Source organism: Rana temporaria, chromosome 7 (genome assembly GCF_905171775.1).
Source record: "Rana temporaria chromosome 7, aRanTem1.1, whole genome shotgun sequence".
Taxonomy (NCBI): domain Eukaryota; kingdom Metazoa; phylum Chordata; class Amphibia; order Anura; family Ranidae; genus Rana; species Rana temporaria.
The window spans coordinates 101236204-101249826 of NC_053495.1; the positions used below are offsets into that span (position 1 = coordinate 101236204).

At 45.2% G+C, this 13623-nt stretch overlaps 1 protein-coding gene across 2 annotated transcripts in view; it reads right to left on the bottom strand.

The window, feature by feature from the left end:
• HMCN1 (hemicentin 1) overlaps window positions 1-13623 on the bottom strand; it is a 384153-nt gene that overhangs the window by 290862 nt on the left and 79668 nt on the right. The window lies entirely within an intron of this gene.

Consider the following 13623-nt stretch of genomic DNA (forward strand, 5'->3'; position numbering starts at 1 on the left):
ATGCAGGATATGAGCCAGTCATGGCCATACTAGGAAAGGTGCTCCAAACCCAAAATGCAAAGGCCAGAGTTTATCACTGTATAGAAAAAAATAAAACAAACGCGCTGTCTTAAAATAACAAACAATAGCAGCTGGCACAACAAAAGATCAATCTGTGAAATGAACAAAGTAAAAATAGTATAGTGCAGCACTTGCGGAGATTCACTAAAGTGCAAAAAAACATATAGAAAATTAATCTAATAATGACACTCCTTGTGGCTGATACATGATAAACAATAACACATTTACATGAAACAAAGGTGCATGTGCATAATTATATAGTCCATAAAGTTATTCCAGTGGATAAAGTGACTTTTCAATGTGAGTAGTTGTAAACCAGTTAGTCTGTAGATATTCCACCACCAATAGAAAAAGAGGCTTACCAGACACGTTGAACCCAACTAGGCATATGCCCAATGAGTCAACAGAGCTTTTGGTGTAGCATACCCAGGGGAGAGAAGTATGTCAGCACACACAGCTTTCAATGTGGACATATGAAGCAGAGGTCCGTCACACTATTGTCGCCAATAGGTCTCAACCAAGGATGTAGTGACCAAAACTCAAAGGCAATTCATCCAAATAGTACATTGATAAAAGGAGAGAGAATATGCCACATAGTGTGATACCATTTAGACAAAAAAAATATTTATTGTATAAGTAAAAATGGACTCTCACATTTGAGAAGGTGTTAAAAGCATGTAGATAAAATCAAATAATTGCAGTGGCTTCAGCAGAGCCCGTCCCTTGCTGAAGCCACTGTGATTATTTGATTTTATCTACATGCTTTTAACACCTTCTCAAATGTGAGTGTCCACATTTGGGGAACAGAGTCTTAGCTTTGGTATCCCTTGTACATTTCTGGAAAAGTGACAGGGCCCCTATGAGATCAGAAAAAAAATCAGTGATGCCTTGCGAAAGTATTCGGCCCCCTTGAACTTTGTGACCTTTTGCCACATTTCAGGCTTCAAACATAAAGATATAAAACTGTAATTTTTTTTTGAAGAATCAACAACAAGTGGGACACAATCATGAAGTGGAACGAAATTTATTGGATATTTCAAACTTTTTTAACAAATAAAAAACTGAAAAATTGGGCGTGCAAAATTATTCAGCCCCCTTAAGGTAATACTTTGTAGCGCCATCTTTTGCTGCGATTACAGCTGTAAGTCGCTTGGGGTATGTCTCTATCAGTTTTGCACATCGAGAGACTGAAATGTTTGCCCAATCCTCCTTGCAAAACAGCTCGAGCTCAGTGAGGTTGGAAGGAGAGCGTTTGTGAGCGTTTTCAGTTCTTTCCACAGATTCTCGATTGGATTCAGGTCTGGACTTTGACTTGGCCATTCTAACACCTGGATATGTTTATTTGTGAACCATTCTATTGTAGATTTTGCTTTATGTTTTGGATCATTGTCTTGTTGGAAGACAAATCTCCGTCCCAGTCTCAGGTCTTTTGCAGACTCCATCAGGTTTTCTTCCAGAATGGTCCTGTATTTGGCTCCATCCATCTGCCCATCAATTTTAACCATCTTTCCTGTCCCTGCTGAAGAAAAGCAGGCCCAAACCATGATGCTGCCACCACCATGTTTGACAGTGGGGATGGTGTGTTCAGGGTGATGAGCTGTGTTGCTTTTTCGCCAAACATAACATTTTGCATTGTTGCCAAAAAGTTTGATTTTGGTTTCATCTGACCAGAGCACCTTCTTCCACATGTTTGGTGTGTCTCCCAGGTGGCTTGTGGCAAACTTTAAACAACAATTTTCATGGATATCTTTAAGAAATGGCTTTCTTCTTGCCACTCTTCCATAAAGGCCAGATTTGTGCAGTATACGACTGATTGTTGTCCTATGGGCAGAGTCTCCCACCTCAGCTGTAGATCTCTGCAGTTCATCCAGAGTGATCATGGGCCTCTTGGCTGCATCTCTGATCAGTCTTCTCCTTGTATGAGCTGAAAGTTTAGAGGGACGGCCAGGTCTTCGTAGATTTGCAGTGGTCTGATACTCCTTCCATTTCAATATTATCGCTTGCACAGTGCTCCTTGGGATGTTTAAAGCTTGGGAAATCTTTTTGTATCCAAATTCGGCTTTAAACTTCTCCACAACAGTATCTCAGACCTGCCTGGTGTGTTCCTTGTTCTTCATGATGCTCTCTGCGCTTTAAACGGACCTCTGAGACTATCACAGTGCAGGTGCATTTATACGGAGACTTGATTACACACAGGTGGATTCTATTTATCATCATTAGTCATTTAGGTCAACATTGGATCATTCAGAGATTCTCACTGAACTTCTGGAGAGAGTTTGCTGCACTGAAAGTAAAGGGGCTGAATAATTTTGCACGCCCAATTTTTCAGTTTTTTATTTGTTAAAAAAGTTTGAAATATCCAATAAATTTCGTTCCACTTCATGATTGTGTCCCACTTGTTGATTCTTCAAAAAAAATTACAGTTTTATATCTTCATGTTTGAAGCCTGAAATGTGGCAAAAGGTCGCAAAGTTCAAGGGGGGCGAATACTTTCGCAAGGCACTGTATATATATATATATATATATATATATATATACATATATATATATATATATATATATATATATATATATATATATGTGCTTTTTGAATTACCTAGTCAAACTAGCATAACATACCATGACAATGGGACTGAACCTTACATCAGAGTAAAGTTAAAATCTGATTGGCATAGGGGTGCACGTGTGTGTGACAGGTATGCCTGGGCACAACCCTATCTGGGTGTTGGCAACCGGTCGTGATATGCCCATTAATCCTGGGCAGGTGACAGGCAGATCACAATCTTTTCTTGCTGAACCCTGAAATCCAGGGCCGATCCTAGGGTCACAGGCGCCTGGGTGCAGAAATATTTCAGGCGCCCCCACATGGGCGTCGTCATTTTACTAACTCCTCCCCTTTACAAATGTTTCTATGGCAATATCTCCACCACAGAGATGCTCCCCCACAAAGTCTTCATTAACCTGGGATCCTTACATGATCTCTTAACAATAAACACAATACAGGAAGAGAAGCAGAGAACTTTATTGAGACCTGGAGGGGGGCCTCTCTGATGGACACAGAGAGGGCTTCTGTTAGAGAGTCTGTTAGATGTTTGGCGCCCCCACCTCTGCAGGCGCCTGGGTGCAATGCACCCTGTGCACCCTGCCTAGGATCGGCCCTGCTGAAATCTGGTTGGGGGGACAGCAGGGGTGGCATTTACTAGAATTGAGCTGTCTTTTCCTCATGCAGCAGCTGAAAGTAGGCTTCTCCTCCTCTCCCTACAACCTGCATTTAGCTGCCACAGGAGGAAAATAAAACAGGTATCGATATTAGTGTATCCTGCCCCCACTGTCCCTCCTGTCCCTGTTCCTTATTGTTCTGCTCCACTAGTCACCCCACCACAGCCCTTCCGGATTCCCCTCCTCTCCTGCCAGCTGCTGCAGGGAACTGTTTAAGGATGGAGAGCGTGGAAGGGACCTAGAAATTTGTAATTTACTGGCCCATTCCCATTCATTCACTGTCCACTGATTCCGTCCACTCATCAATCATTACTATTAAATTAATTGTGAATGGGGGTGGGGGAAATAAGCATAAAATGCTAACTGTGATGCCCAATAAGTGTTTATTTAATTAAAAAGCCTTTTAATACATTTTAGAATGTTTTTTTTTTTTTATAAAAGTGTGTGTGTGTGTATATATATATATACACACACACAGTATCTCACAAAAGTGAGTACACCCCTCACATTTGTGTAAATATTTTAGTATATCTTTTTATGTGGCAATACTGAAGAAATTATACTCTGCTACTATATAAAGTAGTGAGTGTGCAGTTTGTATAACAGTGTACATTTGCTGTCTCCTCAAAATAACTCAACACTCAGCCATTAATGTCTAAATCGACGGCAACAAAAGTGAGTACACCCCTAAGTAAAAATGTCCAAATTGGGCCTAATTAGCCATTTTCTCTCCCCGATGTCATGTGGCTCATTAGTGTTACAAGGTCTCAGGTGTGAATGGGGAGCAGGTGTGTTAAATTTGGTTTTATCACTCTCACTCTCTCATACTGGTAACTGGAAGTTCAACATGTCACCTCATGGCAAAGAATTCTCTGAGGACCTGAAAAAAAGAATTGCTGCTCTACATAAAGATGGCCTAGGCTATAAGAAAATTGAAAAGATCCTGAAACTGAACTGCAGCATGGTGACCAAGACCATACGGTGGTTTAACGGGACAGGTTCCACTCAGAACAGGCCTCACCATGGTGGACCAAAGAAGTTGAGTGCACATTCTCAGCTTCATATACAACGGTTGTCTTTGGGAAATAGATGTACAAGTGCTACCAGCATTGCTGCAGAGGTTGAAGAGGTGGGAGATCAGCTTGTCAGTGCTCAGACCATACGTCGCACACTGCATTAAATTGGTCTGCATGGCTGGCATCCCAATAGGAAGCCTCTTCTGCAAACAGTTTTCTAAAGACAAGCAGACTAAAGACATGTATTTCTGGAACCATGTCCTGTGGTCTGCTGAGATCAAGATAAACTTATTTGGTTCAGATGGTGTCAAGCATGTGTTAGTGACAACCAGGTGAGGAGTACAAAAAAAATGTGTCTTGCCTACAGTCAAGCATGGTTGTTGGAATGTCATGGTCTGGGGCTGCATGAGTGCTGCCAGCACTGGGAAGCTACAGTTCATTGAGGGAACCATGAATGCCAACATGTACTGTGACATAATGAAACAGAGCATGATCCCCTCCCATTGGAGACTGAGCCGCAGGGCAGTATTTCAACATGATAACGACCCCAAACACACCTCCAAGACGACCACTGCCTTGCTAAAGAAGCTGAGGGTAAAGGTGATGGACTGGCCAAGCATTTCTCTAGACCTAAACCCTATTGAACATCTGTGGGGCATCCTCAAATGGAAGGTGGAGGAGCACAAAGTTTCTAACACCCACCAGCTCTGTGATGTCATCATGGAGAAGTGGAAAATGACTCCAGTGGAAATCTGTGAAGCTCTGGTGAACTCCATGCCCAAGAGGGTTAAGGTAGTGCTGGAAAATAATGGTGTCCATGCAAAATATTGACACTTTGGGCCCAATTTGGACATTTTCACTTAGGGGTGTACTCATTTTTGTTGCCAGCAGTTTAGAAATTAATGGCTGTGTGTTGAGTTATTTTGAGGTGGCAGCAAATTTACACTGTTATACAAGCTATACACTCATTACTTTACATTGTAGCAAATTGTAATTTGTTCAGTGTTGTCACATTAAAAGATATAATAAAATATTTACAAAAATGTGAGGGGTGTATTCACTTTTGTATATATATATTTATGGTCGTTACCCTCTGACCGAGAGAGATGTGGATCACATAAACACGCGACAAGACTTACAACATAAATAGACCTGAAGTGTGCCTTGGTGGTCTGGTCAGTATGCCAAGAAAAGGGGGCATACCCAAGGTAAGTAATGGGTAGTTAATTGAAGAAGGACATGCTGAGAAGTGCCCTGAAAAAGGGAAGGGCGGGAGGGTGTCGAATGCGATTGAATGCGCAGACTCACGGACATGAGGTGAGCTGGGAAGAGTCGGCCCAGTGACGTGTAGTACTGCACACTGAACCGACAAAGAGCATGTGTGAGTGGGCTGCTTAAATACCCTCCGGGCTCCTCCCATAAACTCAGGCCACCATACTGGCCTTCTTATTTATGGTCGTTACCCTCTGACCGAGAGAGATGTGGATCACATAAACACGCGACAAGACTTACAACATAAATAGACCTGAAGTGTGCCTTGGTGGTCTGGTCAGTATGCCAAGAAAAGGGGGCAAAAGACTCAGATAGGGAAATAGTTTATATTGATTTCTTGTATTTATTGAGCCAGCTTGGTAAAGGCTTGTGCCATTCCTTCATGAGGATTTGGGATGTATGTGGCAAAACAAGGAGACTTCCATCAGCCTGGTATTTTGATTACGTAGTCTGGTACTCCCTGTTGGGAGGCAACTGAGGCTGCTCCAATTCGGAAAGAATGTCCAGAGAACTGACTGGGGTTTGAAGCCCAAGTTACTTAGGAGGATTCTGACATGCTTGACACACTGGCTGACACTCAGGGAGCTGGTTTAGAAAGGGTAGCAACGAGCTACCATCAGATTAGCTGGGTAGATGGAGCAGTAGTGGGTCGAGCACCGTCACTGGGCGTCAGGCGTTGTCAGTCTGAAACAGGTTGATGTCAACCCCAGGGGGCTGTTTGTTGCGTTTGCAGACTGTGAGAGTGTAGTGGTTCGAAAGCGAGTCAGGTGGCGTCGGAGCAGTGTGTGACTGCCAGAGCCGCTGACTAAATTCACTAGGTTGTAGGGAACCGTAGAAGGCCTGGTAGATGGCTGTTGGGTGACTAGACTGGGCAAAGCCCTAAACAGGGAACGAGTAAGGATTTTAGACATGTCCCTAAAGAGGGGACTCTTGAAAGGTAGGCGCTTGCCACTGACTACAGGTTGGTGCTTCTGTATGCCCTGTAGGAGGGACTTGACTGCATGGGCTCGAGAATACTGACGGTTTACTGGGGTCCTGCAGGGACAGGAAATGCTGGATGCCATCTAGATATGGCGTGATAGTATTGAGAAATGGTCAGCTGCATGTGGCAATACGATATGAAGGCTAGGATGTGTCCAACGTTGCCTATTGCTGCTCCGGGGCAAGGGGCCAAAAATGTGCGATTAGTGTTCCAAGCAGTGCGATAGGCCTTCAGTGTGTTGCGTGCCAAGGAATGGTTAATAAGTTGGATTGCGTTGGCGAGATGCGACTTCAGTCCATCGTCAGCAATGTCCATGGTGGGACAGGGATAGTTGTTGGGTCAGCTCCAGGCTCTTGCTGGAAAAAACATCCATTCCAAGGTTGGAATAGGAAAGCGCATCAGCTGCTTTTTGCATTTGCCTGGAAAAGGTCTACATAAGATATTAACTGGTGACGGAGTGACAGCTGCGCGAGCCTGCGCAGGAAGTGATGGGGAGTGACTTAGATCTATCTTAATTGATGATGTCGGCTGTGGCCTGATTGTCTGTGGTGAAGAACAGTGTCTGTCCTGTTCAAGTGTGGTCCCAGACCTGGGCAGCTGCCACGATGGGGTGCAGCACGAGGCGTGATGAAGACTGGGTGAAGCAAAAATTCAAGAGAATTTCTGGGGGCCAAGTTTTGGAGAACCAGTGGCGGCCTAAAAATGGCTGCAAAAGCCTTTGGTGGCTCGGCTGACACTGCCGGGATGAAGATTGAAATGATGTTCTATCAGGTGAGGACGTTGTCCCACATAGCTAAGTCTGCTACTGATGCTTGGTCTAGTTTGAGAACTTGGACTGGATCTTGCATTGGTGTGAGAAAATCAAGACAATACACATGTGCTCAACAAAACGATATACGTGCACTCGCAGGCCAACGTGCACTCGCAGGCCAACGTGCTTTTGCAGGCCAACGTGCACTCGCTGGTGCTGGATGAAAACCTGAACTAACCGCAGGGAAAAAACTGAGAAAAGATGAGTGGCCCGCGTGCCACTGAAGATGAATGGCCAACTGGGTGCCACTGTGTGTTTGTGTGGCTGATTGTTTGTCACTGAGGTGTGTTTGCAAGTTTAGTTTGTATTCGGGTTTGCACGTAGGTGCGTGCCGCTAAGTGTTTTATACTACTGCAGACAATATTGTGCGGTTGCAAGGGTGTCAGTGAGTGTCAGGTTGCTGGGACGTTATTGTGTGGTGGCAGGGGCCTTGAGTATGAAGGTTTGATGGTATTGGTGGTTGCAAGGGTCTGTCTGGTTTGCTGAGACGATATTGCGTGGTTGCAAAGGTCTCGATGATTATGAGGTTTGTTTTGAGATGGCATGGTGTGGTTGCACAGGTCTCAACAAGTGAGGGGTTGCTGAGACGATGTTGCGTTTTGCAATGGTCTCAAATGAGTGTCGGCCGCTGAGACAACTTTGTATGGCTGCAAGGGTCTAAATGGGTGTCAGGTTGCTGAGACGATATTGCATTTGCAATGGTCTCAAATGAGTGTCAAGTTGCTAAGATGACTTTGTATGGCTGCAAAGGTCTGAACGGGTGTCAGGTTGCTGAGATGAGATTGTGTGGTTGCAAAGGTCTAGAAGGGTGTGAGGTAGCTGAGATGATATTACATTTAGCAAGGGTCTCAAATGAGTGTCAAGTTGCTGAGACAATATTCCCCTTTATTTTAATTTTTTTATGAAAACGACTGTGAATGAAACGCTGGTAAACATGAGTTACCGCATCTGGCAGTGTTTACAAGCTGTTACAGGCATTGGCGTTTAGAATGCGTTTCGAATGCCTCTGAACATCCGTCTGAACCCATTTTTTTTTTTTTTTACCAACAGCAGTGTACATGAGGCCAAAGATGATTTGTCTGGCTGCAAGGGTCTCAATGAATTCCAGGTTGCTGGGGCGAGACTGTATGGTCACAAAGGTCTTTGACGAGTGGGAGGTTGCTCAAGACAGTATTGCGTGGTTGCAAGGGTCTCGATGAGTGTGGCGCTGCTGAGACGGTATTGTGTTTGCAAGGGACTCAACAATGGTGTGAGGCTGCTGAGACGTTATTGCGTGGTTGCAAGAGTCTTGATGAGTGTGGGGCTGCTGAGACGGTATTGTGTTTGCAAGGGTCTGAACTATGGTGTGAGGCTGCTGAGACGGTATTCCGTGGTTGCAAGGGCCTTGATGAGTGTGGGGCTGCTGAGACGGTATTGCGTTTGCAAGGGTCTGAACTATGGTGTAAGGCTGCTGAGACGGTATTGCGTGGTTGCAAGGGTCTTGATGAGTGTGGGGCTGCTGAGACGGTATTGCGTTTGCGAGGGTCTCAACAATGGTGTGAGGCTGCTGAGATGGTATTGCGTGGTTGCAAGGGACTTGATGAGTGTAGGGCTGCTGAGATGGTATTGCGTTTGCATGGGTCTCAACAATGGTGTGAGGCTACTGAGATGGTATTGTGTGGTTGCAAGAGTCTTGATGAGTGTAGGGCTGCTGAGACGGTATTGCATTTGCAAGGATCTCAACAATGGTGTGAGGCTGCTGAGACGATTTTGCATGGTTGCAATGGTCTCAACAGGTGTCAGGTTGCTGGGCCCAGATTGTGTGGTGACAATTTATTTTTTTCTGCTTTTTTTTTTTTTTTGCATATTTTTTTTTTTTTTTTGCGTTTTGTAAGGGTCATGTGTTGCAAGGGTCTTAACAAGGGTGTCAGGCTGCTGAGACAATTTTGTGTGCTTGCAAAAGTCTCCATGAGTGTGGGGCTGCTGACACGGTATTGCGTTTGCAAGGGTCTCAACAAGTGTGTCAGGCTGCGGAGATGAATTTTGCGTGCTTGCAAGAGTCTCCATGAGTGTGGAGCTGCTGAGACGGTATTGCGTTTGCAAGGGTGTCAGGCTGCTGAGACAATTTTCTGTGCTTGCAAGAGTCTCCATGAGTGTGGGGCTGCTGAGACGGTATTGCGTTTGCAAGGGTCTCAACAAGGGTGTCAGGCTGCGGAGACGAATTTTGCGTGCTTGCAAGAGTCTCCATGAGTGTGGAGCTGCTGAGACGGTATTGCGTTTGCAAGGGTGTCAGGCTGCTGAGACAATTTTCTGTGCTTGCAAGAGTCTCCATGAGTGTTGGGCTGCTGAGACGGTATTGCGTTTGCAAGGGTCTCAACAAGGGTGTCAGGCTGCGAAGACGAATTTTGCGTCATTGCAACGCTCTCAACAGGTGTCAGGTTGCGGGGCTGAGATTGTGTGGTGGCATTTTTTTTTTCCTGCACTTTTATATTTCTTTTTGCATTTTTTTTTTCTTTTTTTTTTGCATTTTTTTTTTTTTTTGTTTTGTAAGGGTCATGTGTTGCAAGGGTCTTAACAAGGGTGTCAGGCTGCTGAGACGATTTAGTGTGGTTGCAAGAGTCTCGATGAGTGTGGGGCTGCTAAGACGGTATTGCGTTTGCAAGGGTCTTAACAAGGGTGTCAGGCTGTGGAGACTAATTTTGCATCGTTGCAACGGTCTCAACAGGTGTCAGGTTGCTGGGCTGAGATTACGTGGTGGCAATAGTTTTTTTTTTTTTTTTGCGTTTTATATATTTTTTTCCTTTTTGCATTTTTTTTTTTTTTTTGCATTTTGTAAGGGTCATGTGTTGCAAGGGTCTCAGCAAGGGTATCAGACTGCTGAGATGATTTGCATGGTTGCAAGGTCTCAATCAATAAGAATTGGGTTACTGAGAAAGGATAGAAACACCTGGTTTGTTTGTACCTTAAGCAAGCAGTATAAGGTAGAAGGACAACGCCTGTTTGAATCGTAGGTTCCATAGGGGCCACTAATGAACGATATGGGAGACAACGAATGGTAGCAAATTGATAGAACATAAAGAATGTAATAAAAAATCTTACTTGCGACAGTGGGCCATGCGAGTGAGTTTGCGGCGGACTGTGGCTGGAGTGAAACATGTCGGGAACGTGTAGCGTGATGCCGTGCATGGGGCAAAACAACGAGGTTTGGTGTAGAAAATAGAACACGAGAAGTGCGTATCAATGCTTTGTAAGCTCCACTGCGGGAACCAAACATATGGTACAGGTGACACCATGAGTGGCCACGAATTTGACATGACAAACAAGCTAACGAATCCTACCTGGGACAGTGAACGTGCGACTGGGTTTGCTTTGGACTGGAGTGCAACACATCCCAAGAGTGTGGTGTGGTGCCATGCATGACACACAGGCAATAACTTTGGTAAATAAATGAGAGAGAAGAGCCGTGTACAAGCAATTCGTAAGTTCCGCTGCGGGAACTAAAACACACGACATGGGGGAAAAAATGAATGACAACGGTAGAAAGTATGCAATGTATCTGATACAAAATGGTTGTAAAATGCATGAAATGAATCCGATACGAATTGATAGTAAGTAGTATTGAACGAATCTGATACAAATTGGTTGTAGAGTGTATGCTACCCCTTGCTTTGAAACCGAACACCTACCAACCACCCATCCCCCCAGGCTAATCAAGTGCAGAGAAGGCACCATGTGAGTCCAATTACCACCTCAATCTGCCAAAGAACCCATACAAACACATGTCAATCTCCAAATGGATTTACAAATGAATCGTATGTTTGGCAGAAGGAAGTTGCAAATGTATTATGCCTGAGCCGAATGATGTTGGAACATAAGCAAAAGTAACTCAGGCAGATTTTTTCCCAAAAGGGATGCAGGATAGGAAGCATAACGAATTGTAAGATTGCACAAGATACGAAAAGGTTTGAATCCTACCTGCGACAGTAAGCGGGAACCGCCGGCGAAGACCATGAAGGGAGAAGCCGCAAAGCGCTTGCGATGTCGAATGCGATTGAATGCGCAGACTCACGGACATGAGGTGAGCTGGGAAGAGTCGGCCCAGTGACGTGTAGTACTGCACACTGAACCGACAAAGAGCATGTGTGAGTGGGCTGCTTAAATACCCTCCGGGCTCCTCCCATAAACTCAGGCCACCATACTGGCCTTCTTATATATATATATATATATATATATATATATATATATATATACATATACATACATATATACAGTATATATATATATAGTGTGAGGGATTAGCTCGTGGGGATCACCTTTTCTGAAATCACAGTCTGTAAGCAGGCACTTTCTTTTAAGTCTGGCGGATGCCAGATTTTATTTATAAACGGTTTGCAGATTAAAATAAACAAAACAATAAATTAAATCCTTGCCGTCCGGCGCTAAACTAAACAAACAGGATCTCCTCTCTATACAGTGTGGGGCTAGTCCCTGACACCCACAAAACATGTAGTAAAGCAAACCTTTTCAGTCCAGCACTCAGCGCTCCCCTCACTCAGGTCCCTTCCTGAGTTTCAAGCCAGAGCCCTGTTGTGCTCTCTTCCTGGACATTTAAAGTCCAGCTGATTGTGGACTCCAGTGGACCCAAACATCCGGACCGGAATCCTAGCCAGGCCCAGAGGCTGTAAAACCCGGAATGGATTCCGGTTCAGTCTCTCATAATGGAACGTATGCGAGGTGAAATGTACCTATGATCATGTATCGCACCTCGCATACTGTCACATATCCTCCCCCTCTGCTCAAGCCCCTGCGGCTGAGCACTTGACCCAACCATACAGTGCACACGGGAGAGGGCATCTGCATTATTTTGGAGCTTCCCTGGCCTGTGCTCCACCGTAAATTTAAAAGGCTGTAGAGCCAGGAACCACCTTGTCACACGAGCATTTTTCTCCCTGTTATCACACATCCACTTCAGGGGAGCATGGTCTGTGACCAGCTTAAATGACCTCCCCAGTAGGTAATACCTCAGGGAGTCTAAGGCCCACTTAATGGCGAGACACTCCTTTTCTACGATGGCATAATTTTTCTCGTGCTTGTTCAGCTTCCTGCTCAGGTATACCACTGGGTGCTCCTCACCATCCCTGATCTGTGACAGTACGGCCCCTAGTCCCACCTCAGAGGCATCCGTCTGTATAACAAACTCCTGGCTAAAATCCGGGGTTACTAGTACGGGTACCATACAAAGAGCCTGTTTTAACTTCTGAAATGCCCCCTCGGCTTCGGGGTTCCATTTGACCATGACCGACCCCTTACCCTTCGTTAGATCGGTCAAGGGGGCGGCAATGGTGGCAAAATTGGGTATAAAACGCCTGTAATACCCCGTAATGCCCAGGAAGGCCCTCACTTGTTTTTTATTGACTGGTTGGGGCCATTTTTGAATTGCCTCAATCTTATTGGTCTGCGGCTTGACCATTCCCCGGCCAATAATGTACCCAAGGTATTTGGCCTCCTCCAGGCCTATGGCACATTTCTTTGGATTGGCCGTGAGATGTGCTTCCCTAAGGGAATCTACGACCACTTGTACACGGAGCAGGTGCGATTCCCAATCTGGGCTGTGGATGACCACATCGTCCAAGTACGCCGCTGCATACGAGCGATGTGGTCTCAAAATTTTGTCCATCATTCGCTGGAATGATGCAGGGGCTCCGTGCAGACCAAACGGCATCCGCTTATACTGAAACGAGCCCTCAGGAGTGGAAAAGGCAGTCTTCTCCTTGGCCGATTCAGTAAGCGGTATCTGCCAATAACCTTTCGTTAGGTCTAGGGTCGTTATGTAGCGAGCCTGTCCCAACCTGTCCACAAGTTCGTCGACCCGGGGCATCGGGTAGGCGTCAAATTTGGACACACTGTTAAGTTTTCTAAAATCATTACAAAACCTAATACTGCCATCAGGTTTTGGGACCAGCACTATGGGACTTGACCACTCACTGTGAGACTCCTCGATCACATCCAACTCTAACATATTTTTTATTTCTTCCGCAACTGCCTCTCGCCGGGCCTCTGGAATTCTATATGGTTTTACATTTACCCGAACCCCTGGTTCCGTCACTATGTCATGTTGGATCGTGTTGGTCAGTCCGGGTAAGGGGGAGAAAAAGTCTCTATTTTTCTGCACAAATGCCCTAACGTCACTTTGCTGTGCTACAGACAGGGAATCCGTGATGGGAACGTCAGGTATCACGGGTATCCGGTCTGTTGGAAGTGGGGACGTGGCCAGTAAAGTCTCT